Source organism: Saimiri boliviensis, chromosome 15, assembly GCF_048565385.1.
Source record: "Saimiri boliviensis isolate mSaiBol1 chromosome 15, mSaiBol1.pri, whole genome shotgun sequence".
Classification (NCBI taxonomy): domain Eukaryota; kingdom Metazoa; phylum Chordata; class Mammalia; order Primates; family Cebidae; genus Saimiri; species Saimiri boliviensis.
This window is the reverse complement of record NC_133463.1, coordinates 37,874,603-37,900,423: the sequence shown is the minus strand read 5'-3', so window position 1 is coordinate 37,900,423 and position 25,821 is coordinate 37,874,603. Positions and strand designations below refer to the sequence as shown.

Genomic DNA, 25,821 nt, shown 5'->3' with positions numbered 1-25,821 from the left:
ACAAAGTTCTTTGCACTGAACAAATACTCTTCATAATCTCAGAATGCATTACAAATATTGGTTTAGGAGTCATACAGCTGGAGACTACAAGATTCTGACCCTCCCTAAACTGCTCCTAAGACCAGTGCTTGAGATATTGTGCAAACCCTGTACTTGATGGGTCAGTGGCACCATACAGATCAATAAACTGGCTCATTGAATCTTGTGGCCCCCTACCCAGGAACTGAGTCAGAGCCAGAAGACAGATTTGACTCCTTATTATTTCATCCCTGACCAGTCAGCACTCTTGGCTCACTGGCTTCTGCCACTCATCAAGTTGTCCTTAAAAACTCTGCTTCCCGGATGCTCAGGAGACTGATTTAAATAATAATAAAACTCCAGTCTCCCACACAGTCAGCTCTACATGAATTATTCTTTCTCTATTGCAATTCTCCTGTCTTGAAAAATTGGCTCTGTCTAGGCAGCAGCCAAGGTGGTTACAATGAATGAAGTGGTCATGATGGCAAGGATGGAGATTATGTTTGCATTCAGCAACATGGACTCTCTGAGGCTGACTTGGCTACTGGTACTCTAGATGCCCAATCTGCCAATAGCAGAGATGAAGACTGAGTCCTCTCTGGGGTGATAAGCCTGCTAATTAGTAGCAGGTTGATTAGATTGGACCACTCCTATATGGATGCACAACATTTTGTTCTTACTGGAATAGACATGTACTTTGGATGTGAATTTTTTCCCAATGCTTTTACTAAAACTACTACCCATTGTCTTACAGAATGCCCTATCCAAAATCATGTCATTTCACACAGTATTGTTTCAGTGAACTTATTTTATAGCCAAAAAAAGTACAGCAATGGGATCATGATTATGGAAGATATTAGTCTTATTATGTTATACATCATTCTGAAGGAGCTGGCTTAACAGAATGGTGGAATTGCCTTTTGAAGACTGAGTTACTGCACCAGATACATGGCAGTACCTTCTAGGGCTGAGGAAAGGTTTTCCAGAAGGTTACATATGCTCTGAATTAACGTTCAATATATGGTACTCTTTCTCCTACAGCTAAGATTCATGGATCTGTGAGTCGGGGTGGAAATAAGGGTGGAACCACTTACTATGATCCCTAGTGACACATTAGCAAAAATTTGTTTCCTATTCTGATGAACTTGTGCTCTGCTGGCCTAGAGGTTTTGTTCTAAAGGAGACAGTAGAAGCAGTAGAAGCAGTCTCCTTTAGAACAAGACCTCTAAGCCAGCAGAGCATAAGTTGATTGGAATAGGAAACAATAATTGCATTGACCTGGAAGTTAGACTGCTGTTCAGCTACTTTGGACTCCTTATGTCTCTGAATCACTAGATAATGAATGGAGTTACTGAGTTGGTTGGAGTGATTAAGCCTAACTACTGAGGGGAAGTTGGCCTGCTGTTTCACAATGGAGATGTGAAATGGAGAATGTAATTGAAATACAAGAGATTTCCATCTCTCTAAGTATTATCATACCCTGTGATCAAACTCAGTGGAAAACTACAACAACCCAATGCAGGCAAGTTGACAAATGGCCCAACTCCTTCAGGAATAGATTTGGATCATCCTGCCAGATAACTGAGAACCTTGTGAAAGCAGAGAGAATACAGAACTGTGATGAAAGAAGGTAGTTATAAATACCTGTTATGACCATGTGACCAGTAAGGATTAATTTTCTTGATTATTTCCTATTTATTTTGTTATGAATATGTTTGTGATGGTTAATTTTTAAGTGTTAACTTTATTGGGCCATTGGGTGCACAGACAGTTAGTCAAATATTATTCTGGATGTGCCTGTGAGGTGTTTCTGGATATAGTTCATATTTAAGTCAATATACTGAGTAAAAGAAGAATGCTCTCCCTAATGTAGGTAAGCCTCCTTCAATTACTTGAAGATCTGAGTAGAATAAAAGAGGCAGAGTAAAAAGAAACTTCACCTGTGTGACTTCCTGAGCTGAGAGACCAGTCCTTTCCTGCTCTTGGACTAGAAATGAAACCATCAGCTCTCCTAGTTCTCACATCTTCAAACTCACACTAGAACTTACACTGTTAGCTCTCCTGGTTTTTAGACCTTTGGATTTGGACTGGAACTATGCCTTCACTAGCTCTCCTGAATCTCCAGGTTGCTGACTGTACATTTTGAGATTGCTCAGCCTCCATAATTTCTATCTATCTATCTATCTATCTATCTATCTATCTATCTATCATCTCTCTCTCTCTCTCCATTTCTTTTTGATAGAAAATATAGATGATAAATATATAGGTTATATATATAATATTGGTTCTATTTTTCTGGAGAACCTTAATATAGCATCCATTTGGTGGGTTTTATTGACCTCTTAGAAGCATTGTATGTTTTCTTCCCTTAGATTTAGAAAATGATACATTTTAGTGGGCATACTGCCAACATTTAAAAAAGAAACTTTCAGCTTCCTTTGCAATAGTAGTTAACCAGGTAACGGTTATTGATATGTGAATAAAGATACTATGTGGAACTTCTGAAAGCCTTGAGCTGGCTGGCACTCTAGCATCCATCTTATGGCATGGTAATCAAAGCTATAACCTAGAATTTGCAAAGAGTTGAACTGGAAGATAACGTTCCTTGATGCTAATGTCTTCATAGATATATGAAATCAATCTAAGCACCCTACTTAAGTATTTCTTCACTTCATAAAGAAATTCTAGTCATGCTTACACTACTGTTTTTGATGGAGTCTATATTACTTTTATAAATGAGTCAGCATCTGAGAAAATGTATCAAATACTCTTCTCTTATTTCTGGTAAAATAAGGCTTGTGACTAAAGGTTGAGTAGCAAAAGGGCAGTTTTTACTGTTTTTACTCAAAGTACAAGACTTTTCATATACTTCTTCATTTAGTCCTTGATGGATAGCAGCACACTGTATTTAGTTTTGTATTGATTCTTATGTGTCTGAAGTGAAGCTTTGTCTATTAAGGAGTGAAATGGGGAGGTCGTGAAGGGATAGAATGAGAGAGACAATGAGAAAGCTTTCATCGGGTGAATTAAGATAAAATGAAGTCCAATTTTCTTATCGTAAAAGGTCTCCTGAAAAAAAAAAAAAAGGTCCCTGGCAGTATTAGTTTAACAAGGTACAAAATCAATATTGCATCTAAGTTTTAAAATTGGACAACATGAGAGATTTGAGCCTTTTCCTCAGTGTTCATGTAATCAAGGTTGTCTTGGCTTACTGTACTTAAAAATGACATCCACTTTTGCAACCTTAGTGTATGCTATATTTGGATTATCTTAAGAAATCTTAGAATTAATAATTTCTTTTCCACAAAGGTGCCAAGAACATACATTAGGGAAAAGACAGCCTTTTGAATAAATGGTTCTGGTATAACAGGATATCCATATGCAGAAGAATAAAACTAGATCCTTATCTTCCCGCATATAAAAAAAATCAACTCAAAATGAATTAGATATTTAAATGTAAGACCTTAAACTGTAAAAGTACTAAAAGAAAACTTTGGGGAAGTACTAAGGACATTGGTCTGGACAAAGATATTTTTGGGAAAACCTAAAAAGCACAGACAACAGAAGCAAAAACAAGCAAATGGAATTACATCAATCAAGCTAAAAGGCTTCTTCACAGCAAAGAAAACAATTTAAAAAGTGAAGAGATAAACTAAAGAATGGGAGAAAATATTTGCAAACCCTCTATTCAGCAAGGGCTTAATAACCAGAATAATAAGGGACCAAAACAACTCAATAACAAATAATCCAGTTAAAAAATGGACAAAAGACCTGAATAGACATTTCTCAAAAGAAAATATACAAATGGCCAACAGATATATGAAAAAGTGGTCACGTCACTAATTATCAAGGAAACGCAAATCAAAAACAAAATTAGATATCATCTCACCCCAGTTAGAAGAGCTATTACTAAAAACACAAAAAATAACAAATGCCAGTGAGGATGCAGAGAAATGGAATGCTTATGCACCACTGGTGAAAATGTAAAGTAGTGCAGCCATTATGAAAAGAATTGTGTTTGTGCCTCAAAAAACTAAAAATACAGTTCAGTAATTCCGTTGTGAGGTATATATCCAAAGGAAAGAAAATTAGTATATCAAAGAGATATTTGCCCTCCCATGTTTATTGGACACTGTTCACAATAGCCAAAATGTGAAATCAGCCTGAGGGTCAATCAACAGATAAATGCATAAAAAATGTGGTATAAATGTAAACATTTGTATATACACACACACATATGATGGAATATTATTAGGTCATATGAAAAATGAAGTCCTGTCATTTGTAGCAACATGGAAGGAGGTCATTAAGGTCATTAAGTTAAGTGAAATAAACCAGGGCAGAAAGACAAATATTGCATGTTCTCATTTATATGTAGGAACTAAAGAAGTGGATCTCTTGAAGGTAGTGAATAGGATGTTGGTTACCAGAGGCTGGGAAGGGAGGATGAGTAGGGGAGGAATAAAGAGAAGTTAAGGGTAAAAAAACATATTTACAAGAAATAAGTTCTACTCTTTACAGATGGAGATTTAGTTTAATTATTCTGAATATAGATATTTAATAGTACAATAAGGATATTACAGTTAAAAATAATTTGTTATATATTTCAATATAGCTAGAAGAGAAGAATTGTAATGTTCTCAACACAAGAAAAAGATAAATGAGGTAATGCGTATCCCAATTATCCTGATTTGATCGTTACACATTATACACATGTATGAAAATACCACATGTACCCCCAAAATATGTACAACTATGTACATACATATTTTTACTGATATATAAACAATTTATTGTCAGTAAAAAACAATTTATTGTCCCAGTCTTATTATTGTCTTGAAACTAATTTGTTAAGCTCTAAGATGCATTCATTGCATATCTATTACAAAAGTTAGTACTGGAAAATAAATATTAAAACCATTCTGAACATGTTATGTATATGTTAATTGTGAGATTGAATTTTAAGATGTTGCTTTTATTATTGATGAGCTTTTTTTGTAATTAAGCAACTATTTCTTGGCCAGGCATGGTGGCTCACGCCTGTAATCCCAACATTTTGGGATGCCTAGATGGGTGGATAACCTGAGGTCAGGAGTTCAAGACCAGATTGACCAACATGTAGAAACCGTGTTTATACTAAAAATACGAAATTAACCAGGCATGGTGGCACATGTCTGTAATCCCAGCTACTTAGGAGCTGAGGAAGGAGAATCACTTGAACCCGGGAGGTAGGGGTTGAGGTGAGCCAAGATTGTGCCTTTGCACTCCAGCCTGGACAACAAGAGTGAAACTCTGTCTCAAAAAGTAAAATAAAATAAAAATAAGATAAAGTAAAATTAAAATAAAATAAATATTTCTTGAGCATCTCTAATATATATGCTGGATGCTATTATAGCAAATATAAAAACTGACAATATTATTATCCTATATACCATGCATGGTTTATTTTCTTTTGAGTGACTTTTTTTTGTAACTTTTTATTTTGAAGTAATTATAGATTCACAGGAAGTTGCAAGCAAGGGTACAGGGAGGTCACATGGAGATCCCCTGGTAAGGAAGACTTACGAGCTTTCTCTAATGTTAAATTAGTGCAATACCAAAACCAAAACCAGAAAATTGACACTGGTAAAACTACAGAACTTATTCATAATTCACAGGTATAGATATAGTGATTATTATAAATATATGTATTTATTTGAAATTTTGTCATGTAATTTACTGTATTTAAGATACAGACTGTCCCATCATCAAATGGCTCCTTTGTTCTACCCAACTATAGACATCCTTACACCTATGCATCTTAACCCCTGACAACCACTAACCTGTTTTCCATTTTCTATAGTATTGGCATTTCGAGAATGTTATATAAATGGAATCATACACCAGGTAATCATTGGAATTTAGCTTTTTCCACTCAGGATAATTGCCCTGAGGTTCATCCAAGTTGTTTTATGTATCAATAGTCTGTTCCTTCATATTTCTAAGTGATATTCTATAGTTTGGTTGTATCACAGCTTGTACAGGCATTCACCTGTGAAATGAAATCTGGATTATTTCCAGAACTTGGATATTAAATATAAAGCTGCTATGAGGATTCAAGTACAAGTTTCTGTGTGAACATAAGTGTCATTTCTCTGGGACAAATTCCTAAGAGTGCAATTTTGAGACTTACTTTAGGTCATTTTTTGTTTTAAAAGAAACTGACAAACTATTTTCCAGAGTAGTTGTATAATTTTACATTTTCTTCAGCAATATATGAGTGATTTAGTGTCTCTGTTTTGCCAGCATTGAGAATTTTCATAAGTTTTCATTTTCATAATTTATATAGGTATGTAGTACTATCTCATTTTAGTTTTAATTTGCCTTTCCCTGGTGGCTAATGATATAGAAATTCCTTTTATGTGCTTATTTGCCATCTATATATTTTCTTCAGTGAAACATCTGTTCATGTATTTTTCTCATTTTCTACTTTAATTTGTGGTGTTGTTTACATAGTATAAAGCTGTCTTTTTATATTCTAAATGCGTGTTAGATGAATGATTTACCAATATTTATTATCTCCCAATCTGTAATTTGCCTTTTCTTTTAATGGTGTTTTACAGAGTAAAGGTTTTTAAAATTCTTTTCAATGAAATCAATTTATACTCTTAATTAGCTGCTAATTTATTAAGTTTGACTTGGGTATTTCTTATATAGTTTAGTGAGAAACTAATACTTACTATACTTACTATTTCATCAAGATTTCTTTTTCAGCAATATTTCTATTATAGAATGGGCAAAAAAAGTATTCATTAAGAGAAAATATTTTGGCTATATTACAACTTCTCTTAGAAAATATGCCACCCTTTCTATATCACTTTTCAGAAACACTTATATTTTAATCCTCATAAATTCCAGTTTTTATACATGGGACATATTAAAATGTTATTTTGTTTTCTAAAATAGAATGATTATCATTGATTTTGTTGCCCTTTGGTTTTCCCTTACCTATCAGTATGGGTAACTTGTGTGCCAGTGAAGTATTTTGCTATTAATTCATAGTATCTAAAAACTCTCAGGCTATTGGAGATAAATTAGGTAAAACTAACTTATATGTCCTGAAAAATGTCATACCAAAGCTAATGGTCTGTAGTTTAATTTGTGCTTCATTTAAAAAACATAGACCAAAGGCCACAAAGTGCTAGATACTGTTTTAGAACATATCAATAGTGAACATATTGGTTTTACATACAGATAATAAAAATGGTTTGTAAAATACAATTTGAACCATATTTTAAAATAAATTTAAATGGAATGCATCAACAGATATTAAGTTCTGCCACTGTTTTAACCTGTAAACTATATACTATTAGGGACAACTTCAGGTTTTATTTTTAATTACCTAGGTTACATTTCCGTCTCCATATAATCTCTGGCATTTTCTCAGTATTTACTTAGAAATATTGCTATTTTGTTTTCAGAGATGCATTTATACTGAGTCATTATTTTTTCCCCTACAGTGTTTATTACTATTCTTCAGAGCAAGTATGTATTAATACAATACCAAAAAGTAAGCTACTAATTTTAGGGATCCCCTCATCTGGCTGCAACATCATCAGAGGAAGCCAAAGGGTAATATAATGATCACCTAAAGACAACTTCACAATGTTCTCAAATCATTTCTGGTAATATATGTATTGTATTGTCCTTACTGGAAAAATACTACTTCATGTAATAATGACAAAATGCAGAAAATAACACTTATGGTCAGAAAAACATTCTTCTAATATACCCTAGTTGCTCTCCTCTTAAAATAATAAGAAAAACAACAGGAATCAAAGTTTTCTACATTTCTCTGACAGATAAATTTCTTCAACACACAATCTGATTTTAAAAATATGTAATAAAATAATGCCTTGTACCAAATATCTTTTCTTCTTCAGATTGACCAAATGAGCATTTTTCATTATGTATAACCAAACCTGAAGTGCCCTTTGCCATAAGCAAATGTGTTTGGTCAATGATTACTGTCTTCCCCAAAAGCCTGTAGAGTTCTGAGAAGGCTTGCAGCCAAGAACTTTAACTTTTACCTAAATTTTCTTTTTTTATTTCTTTTTTGAAATGGAGTCTCGCTCTGTCACCCAGGCTGGAGTGTGGTGGCATGATCTCAGCTCACTGCAACCTCTGCCTCCCGGATCCTGGTTCAAGCAATTCTCCTGCCTCAGCCTCCTGACTAGCTGAGATTACAGGTATATGCCACCATGTCCAGCTAATTTTTTTTTTTTTTTTAAAGTAGAGACAGGGATTCACCATGTTGGCCAGGCTGGTCTTGAACTCTTCACCTCATGGTCCACCAGCCTTGACCTCCCAAAGTGCAGGGATTATAGGCGTGAGCCACCACACTGGGCCTACAGTTTCTTAAACTTACTGGATGACTGAATTTTCCTTTAGATGGAAAAATTTCTGTTTCAAATTACATATTAACAGAACATGTTGTTTTTCCAGCATTTAAATCAATATGGTGAAGAATGATGTATTTATTTTCCCATATTTGCCATAGAAAGTGCAATAATACTGGAATATAAACAGCTCAAATTTGCTATGTGCCAAGGATTATGCCAAGTACTTTTTAAATATAATGTTAGTAAGTGCTCCTACTAATTTTATGGCATAGATATTCTTAAAATTTCCACTTCCTGTTATTGGAACTGTAGTTCATCAGGTTAGCCTCCTTGATTAAAGTTGTACTGCTCATAATGTAAACTCAGACCAAGGTAATCTGACTCTAGACAAAGTACAATTAAAAGGATATTGAAAGCTAAAATATGTGAGTTAATTGCTAGGAAATATAAAATATTGCAAAATTAAGCAAAAGAAAACAACTCGTAAACAACTTTCTGTCATGTTGATGCAGCTTCCGTTTTTAAATAGAAGCTACCCAATGAGCGTGATCAAACTCATTTTCCAAATTTAAAAACATATTCCAGGGAAAAGCACAAATTGGAAGTTTTGTATGGAAAGCAGAAAAAATGTTTGGAACAAAACTCAAATCATCAATAAGAAGGATGATGGATGCAGAGCCTGTCCAGGAAACTAAAAGAGAAGTGTAAGGGAGGCTCAAAAAAGAATATTATAGAAATTACATGTAGTGAAATACTGAAGAAAGATTCATATGCAATCGTGGGGTTAAAATAGGAGATCATAATAATAACAATAAAAAAGATAAGTGAGGATAGAATCGTGTTAGACACTTAGACGAATTGTTTAATAACACTTAAAGCCTGATTAAATCTAGTACGAGATGGCAAAAGTGGAAAATGCTTTGTTCAAATACAGTGGATGAATACAAAAGAGTATTACCTAATATTGCCCATGTTATTTGTAGAAAATTAATAGAATTTCAAATAGAACATGAATGGAGTCTTATGAAAAATAATGGATCACAAAAATTCTAGATCTAGGAGCTAAAAGCACTAACTATTGAATAAAATGATTAAGTATAAAAATTATTCTTTATTCCAGTAAACTAGATTATTATATGATGATATACTTGTGACCTGCAGCAGAAAATCAAATCAAATCAATATGAAGTATTCTATGGCTTATGTGGCATCTCCTATCTGGCCTATGGTCCTTCAATTTTTTTCATTCCCACTAAGTATTTATATGAAGACTCAGGCTCAATAGGAATTTTAACTTGTTGGAAACATAAAATATTGTTTTGCCAAGCTCCTTTGACTTATCATTTTAAAAAATCTCTGTGGGAAAAAAAAAATTCTTCTAACGTATCCAGAGCACTGTTCTTCTAGTGTTGGACGAGAGACAAGCATTTTAGCAATTAAGCTGTGTATATGTTTAAAAAATGTCATCAAAAGTTGATAAGACTAGCCCTGCTCTGCTTTGAACTGCTCTGCAACTTCCTGAGTTTTCCTGTGCTGATCTTTTAAGACCTGGCACACTGTGTAATTTCCATCATGTTAGTCATTTAAAAGCCTATCTGTTCCTTCAACTTGACCAAAAGCCTTATAGGAAGTAACCACTTTTTATTCATCTCTGTATATACAAATTCTATAAAGTAGCATTGAAAAAGTATCTGAGTTGAGTTGTCTTCACTGGATGATCCTGAGGTCAAGGCTTAAGTGCTTGTGTTTTCAGTAGAGGCTTGTCTAAGATGATAATAAGAGCTAAGCAAGGGCATGCAATGACATAGAAGAATCTGTTCTACAATTGCAGAGTAGTGTCACCCAGAGTAAATATTGTAGGATATGGGGCAAGAAACTGCTTTGCTGGAGTTATGCTTCATCTGAGAACTTTCATTCTTTAAGCCCTTAGATTATTAGGTAGATACAGTACTTCCTCCTGAATATTTTGGCTTCATGAAAGTGGTATCTCACCTTTTATCTAGGCAAAATTGTATAAGCAGCAAAACAGTTTTCCCCTCATATGTGATTTGCATCACTTCTTTGGAAGGGAAGACCTCATCTGCCATGCTGAGGATTTTATAAGGGTGCTATGGCTTCAAAGTTTATGAAAGTCATCCAGAGGGCTCTTCTGGGAACTGTGATTTTCTGGAGAGAGATAGATATAACCCTCGTCTAGCATCTGACGACAAAATGCATCTCTTTGTTATTTGCATAGTGTTAATAGGCTTATGAAAAACTGCATGAACTTTAAGTATACAGCACTATTCACTACTATTGCATGAATAAGTCCTTTTTCTTAATTATATTTGAAAAGTCAGATTTTTTTCCTAAAATGTCTGCATCTAAAAAGACATTTTAAAGTATTTAAGTGTGTGATTAGAGACTAAATATGTTACAAATAAGTTAAAATAGGATATCTACTTTTTCATTATTTTATTTTTTCTTCTTTTATTCTTTTTTTTTTTTTTTTTTTTTTTTTTGGTGAGTCTTACTCTTGCTCAGTCTGGAGTGCAGTGGTGTGAACTCAGCTCCTTGCAACCTCCCAAGTTCAAGCAATTCTCGTGCCTCAGCCTCCTGAGTAGCTGGGACTACAGGCGACACCACCACACCTAGCTAATTTTGTATTTTTAGTAGAGATGGTATCACCATCTTGGCCATGATGGTCTTGAACTCCTGACCTCACATGATCCACCCGCCTCGGCCTCCTGAAGTGCTGGGATTACAAGTGTGAACCACCATGCCCAGCCTGTTTTAATCTTTTCTTTAGAGAGTAAATATTGCTACTTATTCATATAGCTCATTTGCATCTAACATTTACACAGTGCAGTGAAATTTCTCTTTAAAATTTTCTAGTAAAACATAGATACACCATGAACTTCTTAGAAATGTTTCCTGTTACCAAATCTTAGTCTAAGCATATTTTATAAAAATAAATATAAACATTCATAAACTTGTTTTCTAGTAAATTCTTTATATGCAGTTTAAAATATATATCTCCCAAATTTCATGACCCTTCTAAGTTTACTGTTTTCACAAATTATTCACAAGCTTATCCTACCATCAACTAATTGATACCTAGCCATGGTCAACCAACTTAATTTCCTTTTCTGCCCGTCTATACAATATCTTTGGTATCTGAATTTTTTACCAATCGCCATGTTTTAAAAAGGCTAAAATGAGTTACCAGGTTAATCACATATATGCCAGATTTCTATGTTTGATTATAATTTCTTCTTTGAAAGGAAAGGGAAGATAGCAGTATTGGACCAATCAGTGAATATATATGTATGTTGTTTCATAAGGTTAACTTGGATAGGTGAGAATCTCCTGTGTTTATTAATAAAAATTCTATTGTAAAGGCAATAATTTCCTGCTTAGTGCATTATCTTTTGTGAATTTTCCTTTTTTAAATATATATATCATTTTAGCCCATTACAAATACTGTGATTTTCACTTAAATCATGTTCATTATCTTATTGACCTAGTTTTTAATTTTGTAATTGAAATGTTCTATTTCTTGATAGCCTAGCCTAGAATCAATTTTTTAAGGTTACAGACCCTTTGTGCTGTTTTTTTCCCTTTCATACCTACATACAGATTGGCTGCATCTGTGTTCACATAGCAGAAAATGGTACTGTATTGTTCTCTTTAAGAGTGTGAGTTTTCTCTACTTAATCTCAGACTCTTCATGGAGACACAGCTAGCAGGATGCCAGGAGACCTCACACTGGTAAGATTTTTGGTGAATAGATGAGAGAGTTAAATAATCCCGTTTCTATTCAAAATGAGAATCCTGATTTTCTTTTCTTCTTCAGTTTTTGCTCCTTCTCTGTTCATCTGCTCATTCCCTCTGTGAGCCTTCTCTTTCCTCTGCACCTCTCCATCTGTTCGCTGTGAACCACACATAGCCCTCTCTTCATTCATGCCCTCACATACTCCCTGCTGCTTGTAAGATCCCACTTATTTTTGCTCTTTGCTTTTTCTGTGTTCATTCCTCTCCTGTTTCCTTCTTTCCCTCTTACCTTCTCTTCTTTGCTCTCAGCAATGTAGGCTCAGCTCTTCATTTTCTGCACTCTGGTTGGAAGCTCACCCTCCAGAGAACCCCACTGGAGGTATTTCCAGCACTCTGTTCCATCAGCTGTTTTTCCTTCTTTTTTAAAAAAATATTTATTTAAGTTCTGGGGTACATGTTCAGAACATGCAGGTTTGTTACATGGTATAGACATGCCATGGTTGTGTGCTTCATCCATCACCCCGTCATCTAAATTAGGTTTTTCTCTTAATGCTATCCTTCCCCAATCCCCCATCCCTTGCTATCCCTCCCCTAAACTGAGTCCTATTACCAGAACTCAGTTTGAACCATGTCAGGGGACTAAAAGTGTGCATTATTGCTTCTACTTAAAACATTCTCTCTTCCTCTTCTCCACTTGACAAAATCCTCATGCTTTAAAGCCCACCTTAAATGTTACCTTCTCTACCTACATTTTCCATGATTCCTATGTAGAATTAGTACTTTAATTCATGTTTGCTTCACGTAGAACATGAACATTGGTGAATATTTTTACCTACTTTGCTAACATGTAATCTCAGAAGACACAGACTTTTTCAATTGCTTTTTAAACATCTACATGTATCTTAGTAATTTTTAGTAAGATCTTGATGATAGAGAAAGAGACAGATAATTAGGTCTTATAATGTTCTGACATTTCTCAAACTCTCTTGCAGTTAGGATAGGACAATACCTAGTTTTTCTAATGAACTATGATTAAATGTGATATGGGTTACTTTCAGTCAAGTCAATTAAAAGCTATTGTGCCTCCTGCAATTCCTTCATCATTTCAACAACCTCAGAAGACATGTACAGATGTTTGTGTCACAGAATGGAGGGAGCCGAAATCCTTCAGTAACTTAATAGGGAAGTTTTCACTAACTTACATAAAACTTTCTGTAAGAAATCCTCAAGCATCAACTATGATTAGGCACACTTATACTTTGAAAAAATGAATGAATACATTATTAAACAATACAATTTTGGAGCCACTGCCTCCAGAAGTAATATGATATCACTTCTCCACTATAATGAGCTATAAATATGATATCAAACTTTACTTTAAAATAGAGGCCATGATATATAGTGATTTTGGCTGTAAGGATTTTTGTGAAAAATATGATAGTTGATATTTAATAGTTCTTTAAGTATTCAACCCCACAATGACAAATTAATAATTAAGACTTTTTTTTGTAACAACAATGTATAGTATATATTGTTGTTTTTTCGTTGTTTCATCAATAACATCATTATTTATCTTAATAGTTACCATTTAAACAAGGTTATACTGGAAAATTATAATTAATGTATGATGAAAATGTATAGCATTGTTCAAAGGATGTGAAACAGAGGGATAATCAGATTACTAGAGTTTGAGAACAATTGTATCTGTTAGTTTTATTATTTATGTAAGCATAGTATAAAATGGTTTTAATTAATTTACATTTCTATTTTCTTGCATTTCAAAATTTCCTGCACAAATAAAGTACAGTGACCTGTATGTCCTCAGGAACTCTTAGTTTGTATAGATGTAATAATTCTCTATTAAGATTTGCATTTCCTATTTTGGAAATATATATTTTAAAGGTCACCTTTACTGAAAGCATGAGTTGAAAAGGTTACATAAAATCTACCAAGGGAAAGTATTATATATGCAGAAAAATATTAACATAATAAGAAAGTAATAGTCATTTTAAGAGACATGCCCAAGTGGAAAGAATCCATTGTGGTAGGAAGGCAGTCTTGCTTGCCATCACAGTGATATAAATTTAATGTGTGTATATATATATATATATATATATATGTGTGTGTGTGTGTGTGTGTGTGTGTGTGTGTGTATACATATATATAAAAGACATTAGAATCACATTTCTAAGTAAAAAGAATATGAATTTAGATATTTTGTTTTGCATATCACCCATGGATAATAATTTTAATTAAAAACGAGGCTTCCTTATAGTGTAAAGGAAATATTTCCAAAATACAAATGTACAGTTATGCTATTGTATGCAATGACATAAAACCAAAGGAATATAAATCATTTTAATTTATTATAATTGCTGGGTTGAATGGTATTTCTGTCTTTAGGACTTTGAAATGTCATCATATCTGACCTTTGTCAGATGGGTAGATTGCAAAAATTTTCTCCCAATCTGTAGGTTGCCTGTTCACTCTGATGAAACTCTTTAGTTTAATTAGATTCCATTTGTCAATTTTAGCTATTGTTGCAATTGCTTTTGGCAATTTCCTCATAAAATCTTTGCCCATGCCTATGTCCTGAATGGCATTGCCCATTTTTTTCTAGGGCTTTTATGGTTTAACATTAAACCATAAAACATTAAACATGTTTAATGTTTAAGTCTTTAATCCATCTTGAGTTAATTTTTGTATAAGGTATAAGAAAGGGATTCAGTTTCTGCTTTCTGCATATTTCTAGACAGTTTTCCAGCACAATCTATTAAATATAGAATCCTTTCCCCATTGCTTGATATTGTCTTGTTTGTCTAAAATCAGATTATTGTAGATGTGTGGTCTTATTTCTGATGTCTCTATTCCGTTCCATTGGTCTATATGTCTCTTTGGGTACCAATACCATGCTGTTGTGGTTACAGTAGCCTTATAGCATACTTTAAAGTTGGGTAGCATGATGCTTCTAGGATTTTCTTGGCTATACAGGCTCTTTTTTTGTTCCCTATGAATTTTATACTAGTTTTTTCTTAATTCTGTGAATAATGTCAATGGTAACTTGATGGGAACAGTATTGAATCTATAAATTACTTTGGGCAATGTGGCCATTTTCAAGATATTGATTCTTTCTATCTATGAGAATGAAAAGTTTTCCATTTGTTTGTGTCCGCTCTTATTTCCTTGAGCAATGGTTTGTAATTCTCCTTGAAGAGGTCCTTTACATCCCTTGTAAGTTGTATTCCTAGGTATTTTATTCTCTTTGTAGCAATTGTAAATGGGAATTTATCCATGATTTGGCTCTCTGCTTGTCTATTGTTGGTGTATAGGAATGCTTGTGATTTTTGCACATTGATTTTGCATTCTGGGACTTTGCTGAATTTGCTTATCAGGTTAAGCGGTTTTGGGACTAAGACGAGGAGGTCTTCTAAATATACTATCATGTCATCTGCAAACAGACAATTTGATTTCCTATTTGAATACCCTTTATTTTTTTGTCTTGCCTGATTATCCTGGCCCAAACTTCCAAAACTATGTTGAATGGGAATAATGAGAGAGGGCATCCTTGTCTTGTGCCAGTTTTCAAATAGAATGCTTCCAGTTTTGGTCATTCGGTATCATATGGGCTGTGGGTTTGTCATAAATAGCTCTTATTATCATGAGGTATGTTCCATCAATACCTAGTTTATTGATCGTGTTTAACATAAAGGGATGTTGAATTTTATCAAAGGCCTTTTCTTCGTCTATTGAGATAATCATGTGGTTTTTGTCATTGGTTCGGTTTATGTGATGGATAAAGTTTATTGACTTGTATATGTTGAAACAGCCTTGGATCCCAGAGGTGAAGCCAACTTGATCATGGTGGATAAACTTTTCAATGTGCTGCTGGATTTGGTTTGCCAGTACTTTTTTGAGGATTTTGGCATTGATGTTCATCAGGGATATTGGTCTGAAGGTTTTTTGTTGTTGTTATGTCTTTCTCAGGATTTGGTATTAGGATGATGCTGGCATCATAAAATGAGTTAGAGAAGAGTCCCTCCTTTTTAATTGTGTGAAATCGTTTCTAACAGAATGGTATCAGTTCCTCTTTGTATCTCGAGTAAAATTTGGCTGTGAATCCATTTGGTTCTGGGGTTTTTTTGGTTTGTAGGCTATTTATTCCTGCCTCAACTTCAGAACTTGTTATTGGTATACTCAGGTATTGGGTTCTTCCTGGTTTACTCTTAAGAGGGTGTATGTGTCCAGGAAGTTATCCATTTCTTCTGGCATTTCTAGTTTATTTGCATAGGGGTGTTTATAGTATTCTGTGATGATAGTTTGTATTCTGTGGGGTCAGTGGTGATATCTCTTTTATCATCTTTATTATGTCTATTTGATGCTGTTCTCTTTTCTTCTTTATTAGTTTAGGTAGTGGTATATCTATTTTATTAATTTTTTTCAAAAAAAAAAAAACAGCTCCTTGATTTATTGATTTCTTGAAGGGCTTTTTGTGTCTCTGTGTCTACTTTAGTTCCACTCTGTCTTCTGCTAGCTTTTGGATTTGTTTCCTCTTGCTTTTCTAGTGCTTTTAATTATGATGTAGGGTCTTAATTTAATATGTTTCTAGCTTTCTGATGGCATTTATTGCTATAGATTTTTCTCTTTACACAGCTTTAGCTGCATCTCAGAGATTCTGATATGTTGTCTCTTTGTTCTCATTGGTTTTGATGAACTTCTTCATATCTGCCTTAATTTCATTATCCAGGAGTCATTCAGGAACAGGTTGTACAATTTCCATATATTTGTGTGGTTTTGAGTGAGTTTCTTAATTCTAAGTTCTACTGTAATTTGATTGCACTGTGGTCTGAGAGACTAAGATTTCAGTTCTCTTTCATTCACTGAGCAGTGTTTTACTTTCAATTGTGTGGTTGATTTTAGAATAAGTGCCATGTGGCACTGAGAGGAATGTATATTCCATTGATTTGGGATGGAGAGTTCTGTAGATGTCTATTAGGTCCACTTGATCCAGAGCTGGGTTCAAGTTCTGAATATCCTTGTTAATTTTGTCTCATCGATCTAATATTGACATTGGGACGTCAATATTACATGTTTAAGTTTCCCACTATTATTGTGTGGGAGTGTAAGTCTCTTTGTTGGTCTTTAAGAACTTATTTGATGAATCTAGGGGCTCCTGTATTGGGTGCATATATATTTAGGATAGTTAGCCCTTCTTATTGAATTGATCCCTTTACCATTATGTAATGTCCTTTTTTGTCTTTGTTGATCTTTGTTGGTTTAAGATCTGTTCTGTTAGAGACTTGGATTGCAACCCCTGCTTTTTTTTGCTTTCCATTTGTTTGGTAGATTTTCCTCCATCCCTTTATTTTGAGCCTGTGTGTGTCTTTGCATGTAAGATGGGTCTCTTGAATACAGCACACTGGTAGATCTTGACTTTTTATCCAATTTGCCAGTCTGTGTCTTTTAATTGTCGACATTTAGCCCATTTACATTTAAGGTTCATATTATTATGTGTGAATTTGATTCTGTCCTCATGATGCTAGCTGATTATTTTCACACTAGTTGATGCCATTTCTTCATAGTGTCATTGGTCTTCATATTTTCTTGTGTTTTTCAGTGGCTAGTACCAGTTTTCCCTTTTCATATTTAGTGCTTCCTTTAGGAGGTCTTGCAAGGCAGACCTGGTGGTCACAAATTCCCTCAGCATTTGCTTGTCTGAAAAGGATCTTATTTTTCCTTTGCTTATAAAGCTTAGTTTGGCTGGATATGAAATTTTGGGTTGAAAATTCCTTTCTATAAGAATATTGAATATTGGCCCCACTCTCTTCTGGCTTGTAATGTTTCTGCTGAGAGATCCACTGTTAGTCTAATGGGTTTCCTATGTAGGTGACCTTGTCTTTCTCTCTGGCTCCCCTTAACATTTTTTCTTTTATTTCAATCTTGAAGAATCTGACGATTATATGTGTTGGGGTTGACCTTCTTGTGGAGTATCTTAGTGGTGTCCTCTCTATTTCCTGAATTTGAATGTTGGTCTGTCTTGCAAGGTTGGGGAAGTAATCCTGGATAATATACTGAAGTGTGTTTTCCACCTTGGTTTCATTCTCCCTGTCTTTTCAGGTACTCCAATCAGTTGTAGGTTTGGTCTTTTTACATAGTCCCATGTTTCTTGAAGGTTTTGTTCATTTGGTTTCATTATTTTTTTTCTCTAATCTTATCTGCCTACCTTCTTTCAGCAAGATATTCTTCCATTTCTGATATTGTTTTTCCAGTTGATCAATTTGGCTATTGATATCTGTGTATGCCTCTTAAAGTTCTTCTGCAATGTTTTTCAGCTCCATCAAGTCATTTATGTTCCTTTCTCAATTGATTATTTTAGTTAGCAGCTCTGGTAACCTTTTATCAAGGTTCTCAGCTTCTTTGCATTGAGTTAGAAGATGCTCCTTTACCTCAGCAAACTAACTCATCCTCCATCCAGTTCTGGACCCTTGCTGGAGAGGCATTACGATCATTTGGAGGAGAAGAGACACTGGCCTTATGAGTAAGTTTTCAGTGTTTTTTTCATTGATTCCTTATGTTCATCAGTTTGTCTAATTTTGAACTTTGAGGCTGCTGACCTTTGGATGTTGTTTTTGTGGCAACTTTTTTTGTCGATACTGTTGTTGCTTTCTGTTTGTTTTTCTTTCAGTAAACAGGTCCCTCTTCTGTAGGTCTGCTGTAGTTTGCTGGGGGTTCACTTCAGGCCCTACTTATCAGGTTTGCTCCCATGCCTGGAAATGACACTCAGGGAGGCTAGAGAACAGCAAAAATGGGTGCCTGCTTCTTCCTCTGGGATCTCTAACCTTAAGGGGCACTGACCTGGTAACCGTAAGAACACTGCTGTTTAGGGTGTCTGACAACCCCTGTTGGAGTGTCTCATTCAGTTGGGTGGCATGGGAAGCAAGACCTATTTAATGAAACATTTTGGCTGTACTTTGGAGGAGGGGGTGTGCTGTTCTGGAGGGAAATTCATTCATCTAGGCTGCCAGATTCCTCAGAGCTAGCGGGAGGAAAGACTAAGTCTGCTGGTCCATGGAGACTATGGCCACCTCTCCCACTAGGTGCTTAGGCCCAGGGAGAACAGAATTCTTTTCCTGAGACCCTGGCTGGAGTTGTGGGGTTCCTGCAATGAGGCCCTGCAGCTAGTGTTGGCTATTGCCCCTCCCACAAGGAGCTCAGCTAGCCTAGACAGCAGACAGCCATAGCAGTGATGATGGTCATCCTCCCCCACAGGAACTCAGCAGGCTTAGGCAGATTCTAGCCCAGGGGCCCCAGTGGCATGGGCTCACAAGAGGGATCTTCCAATCTGTACGTTGCACAGTTCCATGTAAAAAGCATCATTTCCTAGGCTGTATAGAATGCTAACTTATGGCCTACCTTGGCTGGGGTTGGGAGCTCCCCTGTCCACGTGGCCTTCAGGTGGGCTGCCATACCACACTACTGTTCCTTCCTCTCTGTGGGTCACACCAGCTGCCTAGTCAGTTCTAACGACAGAACGTGGAAGCTCAGTTGTTGGTGTAGGATTAGCATGCTGTTTTGGATCTTATCAATGGGAGCCTCTGATTGCCACTGCTTCCGGTTGGCCATCTTGTCCTCAGTGTTTTATACTTTTTATTACAGAGATCTTTGATTTCTTTGGTTAATTCTTGGGTATTTAATTGTATGTGTGGCTACACTAAATGGGATTACTTTTTATTTCTTCTTTTTCATATTGTTTACGATTGGCATATATAAATGCTACTAATTTTTGTATGTTGGTTTTATATCCTGCAACTTTACTGACTTTGCTTATTAGTTTTAATAGCTTTGTGTGTGTGTGTGTGTGTGTGTGTGTGTGTGTGTGTGTGTGTGTGTAGTCTTTACGGTTTTCCAAATGTAACATCATAACATCAGGCACCAAGAATAATTTAGCTTCTTCCTTTCCAGTTTGGATGCCCTTTATTTCTTTAACTTGTCTAATTGCTCTAGCAAGGATTTTCAGTACTATGTTGAATAACAGTGGAAACAGTGGGCATCCTTGTCATGTTCCTGATCTTAGAGGAAAGGTTTTCAGGTTTTCCCCATTCAGTATACTAGCTGTGGGTCTGTCATCTATGATTATTATAATGTTGAGGTATGTTCCTTCTATCAAAATAATTATTTTTAATGAATAGAATTGTTTTACATTTTAGTGAACAGACTCATTAAAATCTCAACAATAAAACAGCACAGTACAAATACAGTTTTTCTCTAGAGATGAATATTTTCCCTCTCTTGTTAAAAGTCATGTTATTGACTCTTTTGATGGTGAAAAAAAATCAAATAATCACAAGACACATTTGCAATATTTTTACTTTATTATCAATTGTCCAGGATGTACTAAGAATGATTTTATACCTCCGCTCTTTTATTTTAGTTTTTATTTACTTTATTCTTGATTATTTTTATGTTTTCTGTGTTTTGGCTTATAATCAATATCATGGATAATGTGAGTAATTAAGAAAGAGAAAATCCCTTCTGCTATTCTTGTATCTCTTATGGTTATAATCAGTGGTCTTTGGGCTATATAATTCTAGAATAAGTAATACCAAATAGCAAGGACAGTGACAAAATTACAATGCTTTGATTTCCAGTTTACTTTTTTAATAGTAAATTCTGAAAACTATATAGGGTATCATATATGCTTCATGATGCAATTCTGATGAATACATTTTGGCAGTTTATGTTTGCATTTGGGGTTTAAGAGGCATACTCAAATGAAATGGTAGGTACTATAGTCACTAAACCTAAAGAGCAGAAAAGACAATCTTTATAAGTATGTATTCTCTTCCATTTGAATCATTGGAATATCTGAAAACTTGACAAAAAACAATTGCATTGCCTTTTCAATAGATTAATCCACCCACTGAATTTTCCATCCTGCATTCTAATTTATGATTATATATTGAGCCATGACCTTCAATGCTGAGTTTTTTATTCTCTTTATGACATATAGTAATTATATAATTATATATATTTTCTTATTTATTGATATTTATTGTTGTTACTTTATTTCAAGATGTCCTTTCTTTCCATTTCCAACTTAGGGCTTTTCCAGTGATGGATGCTTTGTATCATGAGCCCACAATGAAACAAGAATTCTAACATGGTCCTTACAATGTAAGCATTTTGAGTGTTGATTTATGCCATTACTAAAACTATTAAAACCCCTTCAGTGTTTTTTCCAGATGAACACACTAAAGCTTAAACATTTTAAATAATTTGCCACTGGTTACATGTCTGTTAATGGCAACTTTGGCTCTAGGCGTTCAAGGTCCACTTTGGACTAAATCCAGGTTCCCAGATGCTGTACATTTGGCCCATGATTTTCTGTATTTTAAACAATTAGTTATGTTTTGTTTTAGCCTTAGTTTCCCAATCTCCCTCTTCCCCATACACCTCAATTGTAATTGAGTTGCAGACAGAACTAAATCAATAGCTCCTGGAAACTGTAACCTCCACCTACCCATGTTAACAAGTTCTTTTCCTCTTATCCACAAATGCAGGCAGTGATAAATGTGTAGTTCAATTGACTCCTTTATATCCCCAGCTTAAATTCATAATGGAACTGTCAGTCAGTAAGACACTATTTGGTGGTCACATTCTAACTGAAAAATTTGTTTCCTGACTGCCTGTCAATATGTCCCAAAAGATAATGTTTTAAATCCTGAATGTATGGCACATGTCTTAATTGCACACAATTAGTAACCTAGTCAAAGATTTCCATAGTGATATTTTCCCCTCAAATAGTCTAATACTTTTTATGACATGAATACTGATTTATAGCAACCAGTCTGTATAGAAAAGACCACTTCCAATAAGTAGTCAAAGTGGTTTCCCCCTTAAAGCAAAGTAAAGCACTTACTATTTCTCAGAAAGCACAGAATACAGGTTTTCAGGGTATGGAAAAAAGATTTTTAGAATTAAACTCAGAGAAAAATAGCATTTCTGAATATCATTTACAATTATTAAAATAAATGAAATTAAGCTGAAAAGGATATTAACTTATCTTCCTAGGTTCTCAAGTGTATTGGAAAAGAGACAACAGCCAAAGACACAAAAAAAGAATTGTATCTGGCTTGCTTTGCCTACTGGTATGCTGCACATTTTCTATTTCAATGAAAATTTTTAATTAAGAAATTTCAAGTGTTGTAAGTATGCTTAACAACTAACATATTAATATAACCTCTAAATGGAATAAGTCTCTGTTAAGAGGTAATGAACTTGAATATTAACACAATTCTGATCAAAAGATATGGAAATGTATTTAAATTGAAATTATGCTGGCATTATGTTAATGTAAAATGGTAACTCTCATCAAGTTTGGGCTGTTTTAATCAGTATATTAAAATGCATTTTAATATTTCACTAAACTCATGAAAATAGGACGTATTTCTAACTTTAATTTGGTAATATTCTTAATAATATTTTAATATATAAAAATTTTTAAATAACTTGTGATCTTCTTTGTCATCTGTAGTACCTAGAGCAAAGATTCAGTGAGTGTAAAATGTGTTTTAAAATGTTACATATTGATGCATTTTTGTAAGTTTTCATCTATATTGTATCATCCTGACCTGTCTGACCAAGGTATATCATACCTTACAAATAGCTAAGTTTTTCATTTGGTAACTTTATTCTAACCCTTGCCTCATCCATTAACTAATTTACTCATCGATTATTAATTTCAATCACTAAAATAACTCATGGTCTGGTTCAGGAGATAGACAAGTAATTAAGACACTGAGTTACCTTTTGAAGAACCTGCACATCACACAGCTTCCTTCTCAGTAAACTGATCACCACTGACATGGAATGCTGGACCTGGCCACTGAAGCCAGGTTTTTCTAGGTGATTCACTCCTTCATGTACATTGTTGAAGACAGTGCCTCCTGGTATTTTAAAAGATATTCTTATGCCTTTTATGGGTCCTATATAAACAGAACCTTGATTTAATTCCCAGATTGTTAATCTGTAGCAATTTTTTTACAGAAGAAAAAAAAGTGAATGATATCATAGTTTTAATATATTCATCAGCATATCAAAAACTTGTATATGTATTCCCTAAATCTAAAATAGAAGTCGAAATTATATGAAAGAAAAAATGACAGGGTCATCAAGCAGGCAAGAAAGGAAAAGTCAAAGGAGTGAAGGAACAATATATTTAAAGGCACTGGGGGAATAAAAGTGCATGTATGAGACTATGGGAAATGACAATTAATGTGGGAATCTACAGTGGATCCTGGAACAGACAAATGACATTTGTGGAAAACCTATTGTGAAATCCTAATGAATTCTGTGCTAATAGTATATATATATATATGTGTGTGTGTGTGTGTGTGTGTGTGTGTGTGTGTGTGTGTATATATATATATGTAAACTATATATAAGTGTATGTTGGCTATATATATATGTATAATATACAACATATACTATATATTTATGTATATGTTTCTAGTATATATATACTTTGTATAACATATATATTTATGTATATGTTTATGCAGTTTTGTATATGTTTCTGAAATAGAGTATGTGTGTTGCACATTGCTGACATATACTCTATTTCAGAAACACATTTTTGAATAATCTTTTTAAAACAAGTTTCCTCCTGTGACCTGGAATTTACCTTAACCCCTATGCCTCTTGTTCACCAGTTTAACTAACAAAATATTCCTAGTTTTCTTACACAGAGATTTCTTTTTAATAGAATATTCTTTTTTAAGATAAATTGCCTTTCTTCATAAGACACTGCTAAAAATACAGAAAAAGAATATAATTCCAAACTGATGTATATTTACTGACAAAGCATGCTATTTGAATTCAGACAGAAGTATGTTTGAATTTCACACATATTTTGCTTCTAGTCACTTCTGAACTCCAGCTTCCTCGTCAGTAGAAATGATGCACTTACCTAACTGGCTCTCTGTGAGGAGGAATAAATCAAGTTATAAACATGACTATACCTATCCAGTGCCCAGTACATGGTAGAATTTTTTTTTTTTTTTTTTTTTTTGAGATAGAGTCTCACTCTGTTGCCAGGATGCAGTGCAGTGGCTGATCTCAGCTCACTGCAACCTCCGCCTCCAGTGTTCAAGTGATTCTCCTGCCTCAGCCTCCAGAATAGCCATGACTACAGGCACGTGCCACCAAGCCCAGCTAATTTTTATATTTTTAGTAGAGACAGGGTTTCACCATGTTGGCCAGGATGGTCTCTATCTCTTGACCTTGTGATCCACCCACTTTGGCCTTCGAAAGTGCTGGGATTACAGGCATGAGCTACCATATCTGGCTCTGGTAGAATCTTAATAAATGAAAACATATTTTCTCCTTCCATTTGTTATCTACTTGCTACTAGTCTTTAAATTCCTGGCACATTTATTGAATAAATTATTCTCTATGCCCTTTTGGACACATTAGTTGACCTCTTTGTTTTCTGTTTCCTCACCTCCTAAATAGAGAAATGGAATCAGATATATTCTAAGTTTCTTCTAACTCAAAACTATTTTAAGAGCAGAGATATAAATAAGATTCAATCAGAGAGGGAATATTACTAATGCCTTGGAATAAGAAATTTCTGGTTTTGGATATATAATTGATCACTTGCTAACTGTAAGACTTTGGATTAATGGCTAATATTGTGAAGGTTCATGTTTTTTCCTTAATAAAACATACATAATAATATTATCTTAGAAGTTCCACTTGAAGACTGAATGGCATAACAGGAGGATTCAATGAATTTTCAATAAATAATAATATATTATGTTAATGTTATAATCATTATAATTTATCATTACCATGTCATCAATATCACATTACTACTTTAATTTGGGGATAGAGAGGGTTGGAAAAAATTTAAGTTAACTGTAGTTTTAGTAAAATTATTGTCTAGGAAATTTATGTATTCTAATTTTCAGGAACTGTGAATCATAAAAAAGTATTTTATTTGAATATTAATTTTGGGCAATATTGAACTAAGAATATATTTAACCTTTTTATTTATTGAAGAAGAAATTGTTGAACATCTAAATTTTTCTAGACATTGGAGCTACAGCAGTGGAGAAAATAATTTTATATTTGTCCTCATAGGGTTTACAGTCTAGCAAGAGAATTGGGTGACATAATCTGTATTAGTTAGCTTTTGCAGTATAAAAAAAAATCCACTGTATAATTAGAGATTTAAGACAATAAACAGTTACTATGTCTCATGATTTTGTTGATTAGCTAGGAGATGTTTTTTTTTTTTTTTCCTGCTCTGAATTAATTTGGCTAGAGGTGGGTGTGAACTCATTGAAATATCTAGAAGTTAAATCAGGGCCAGTATGGGCAATGAGATGACTTGATCAAGGGTCTGTGGTTACACAACATGATTACCTGGGCTCTTACACATTCCAGTGGTTGCAAAATTCTCATAAACAAAGAGCAAGCCCCAAGTGTTAGCAATTTACAAATGCTTACTTGCATAATGTTTGCAGTTACTTCATTGGCCAAAGCAAATGACTGGGGAAAAACCCAGAGCCAATGTGGGGTAGACTACTCAGTGTACAATATGGCCTATTGACATGGGATTCAAAGCTGTTTTTTTATGGGGCATGGCGAGGACAAGGAGAATGGACTA

General features: G+C 34.4%; 1 long non-coding RNA gene across 5 annotated transcripts in view; it reads left to right on the top strand.

Annotated features, from left to right (window-relative positions):
• LOC141581453 (uncharacterized) overlaps positions 1 to 25,821 on the top strand; it is a 63,573-nt gene that overhangs the window by 16,953 nt on the left and 20,799 nt on the right. For 3 of the 5 annotated variants that reach the window (XR_012514089.1, XR_012514090.1, XR_012514091.1), the window contains exons 3-5: positions 8,125 to 8,246; positions 21,251 to 21,323; positions 22,221 to 22,297. This is a non-coding gene — a long non-coding RNA (uncharacterized LOC141581453). The remainder of the gene's footprint in view (positions 1 to 8,124; positions 8,247 to 21,250; positions 21,324 to 22,220; positions 22,298 to 25,821) is intronic. The other 2 variants (XR_012514092.1, XR_012514093.1) reach the window with 1 other exon arrangement.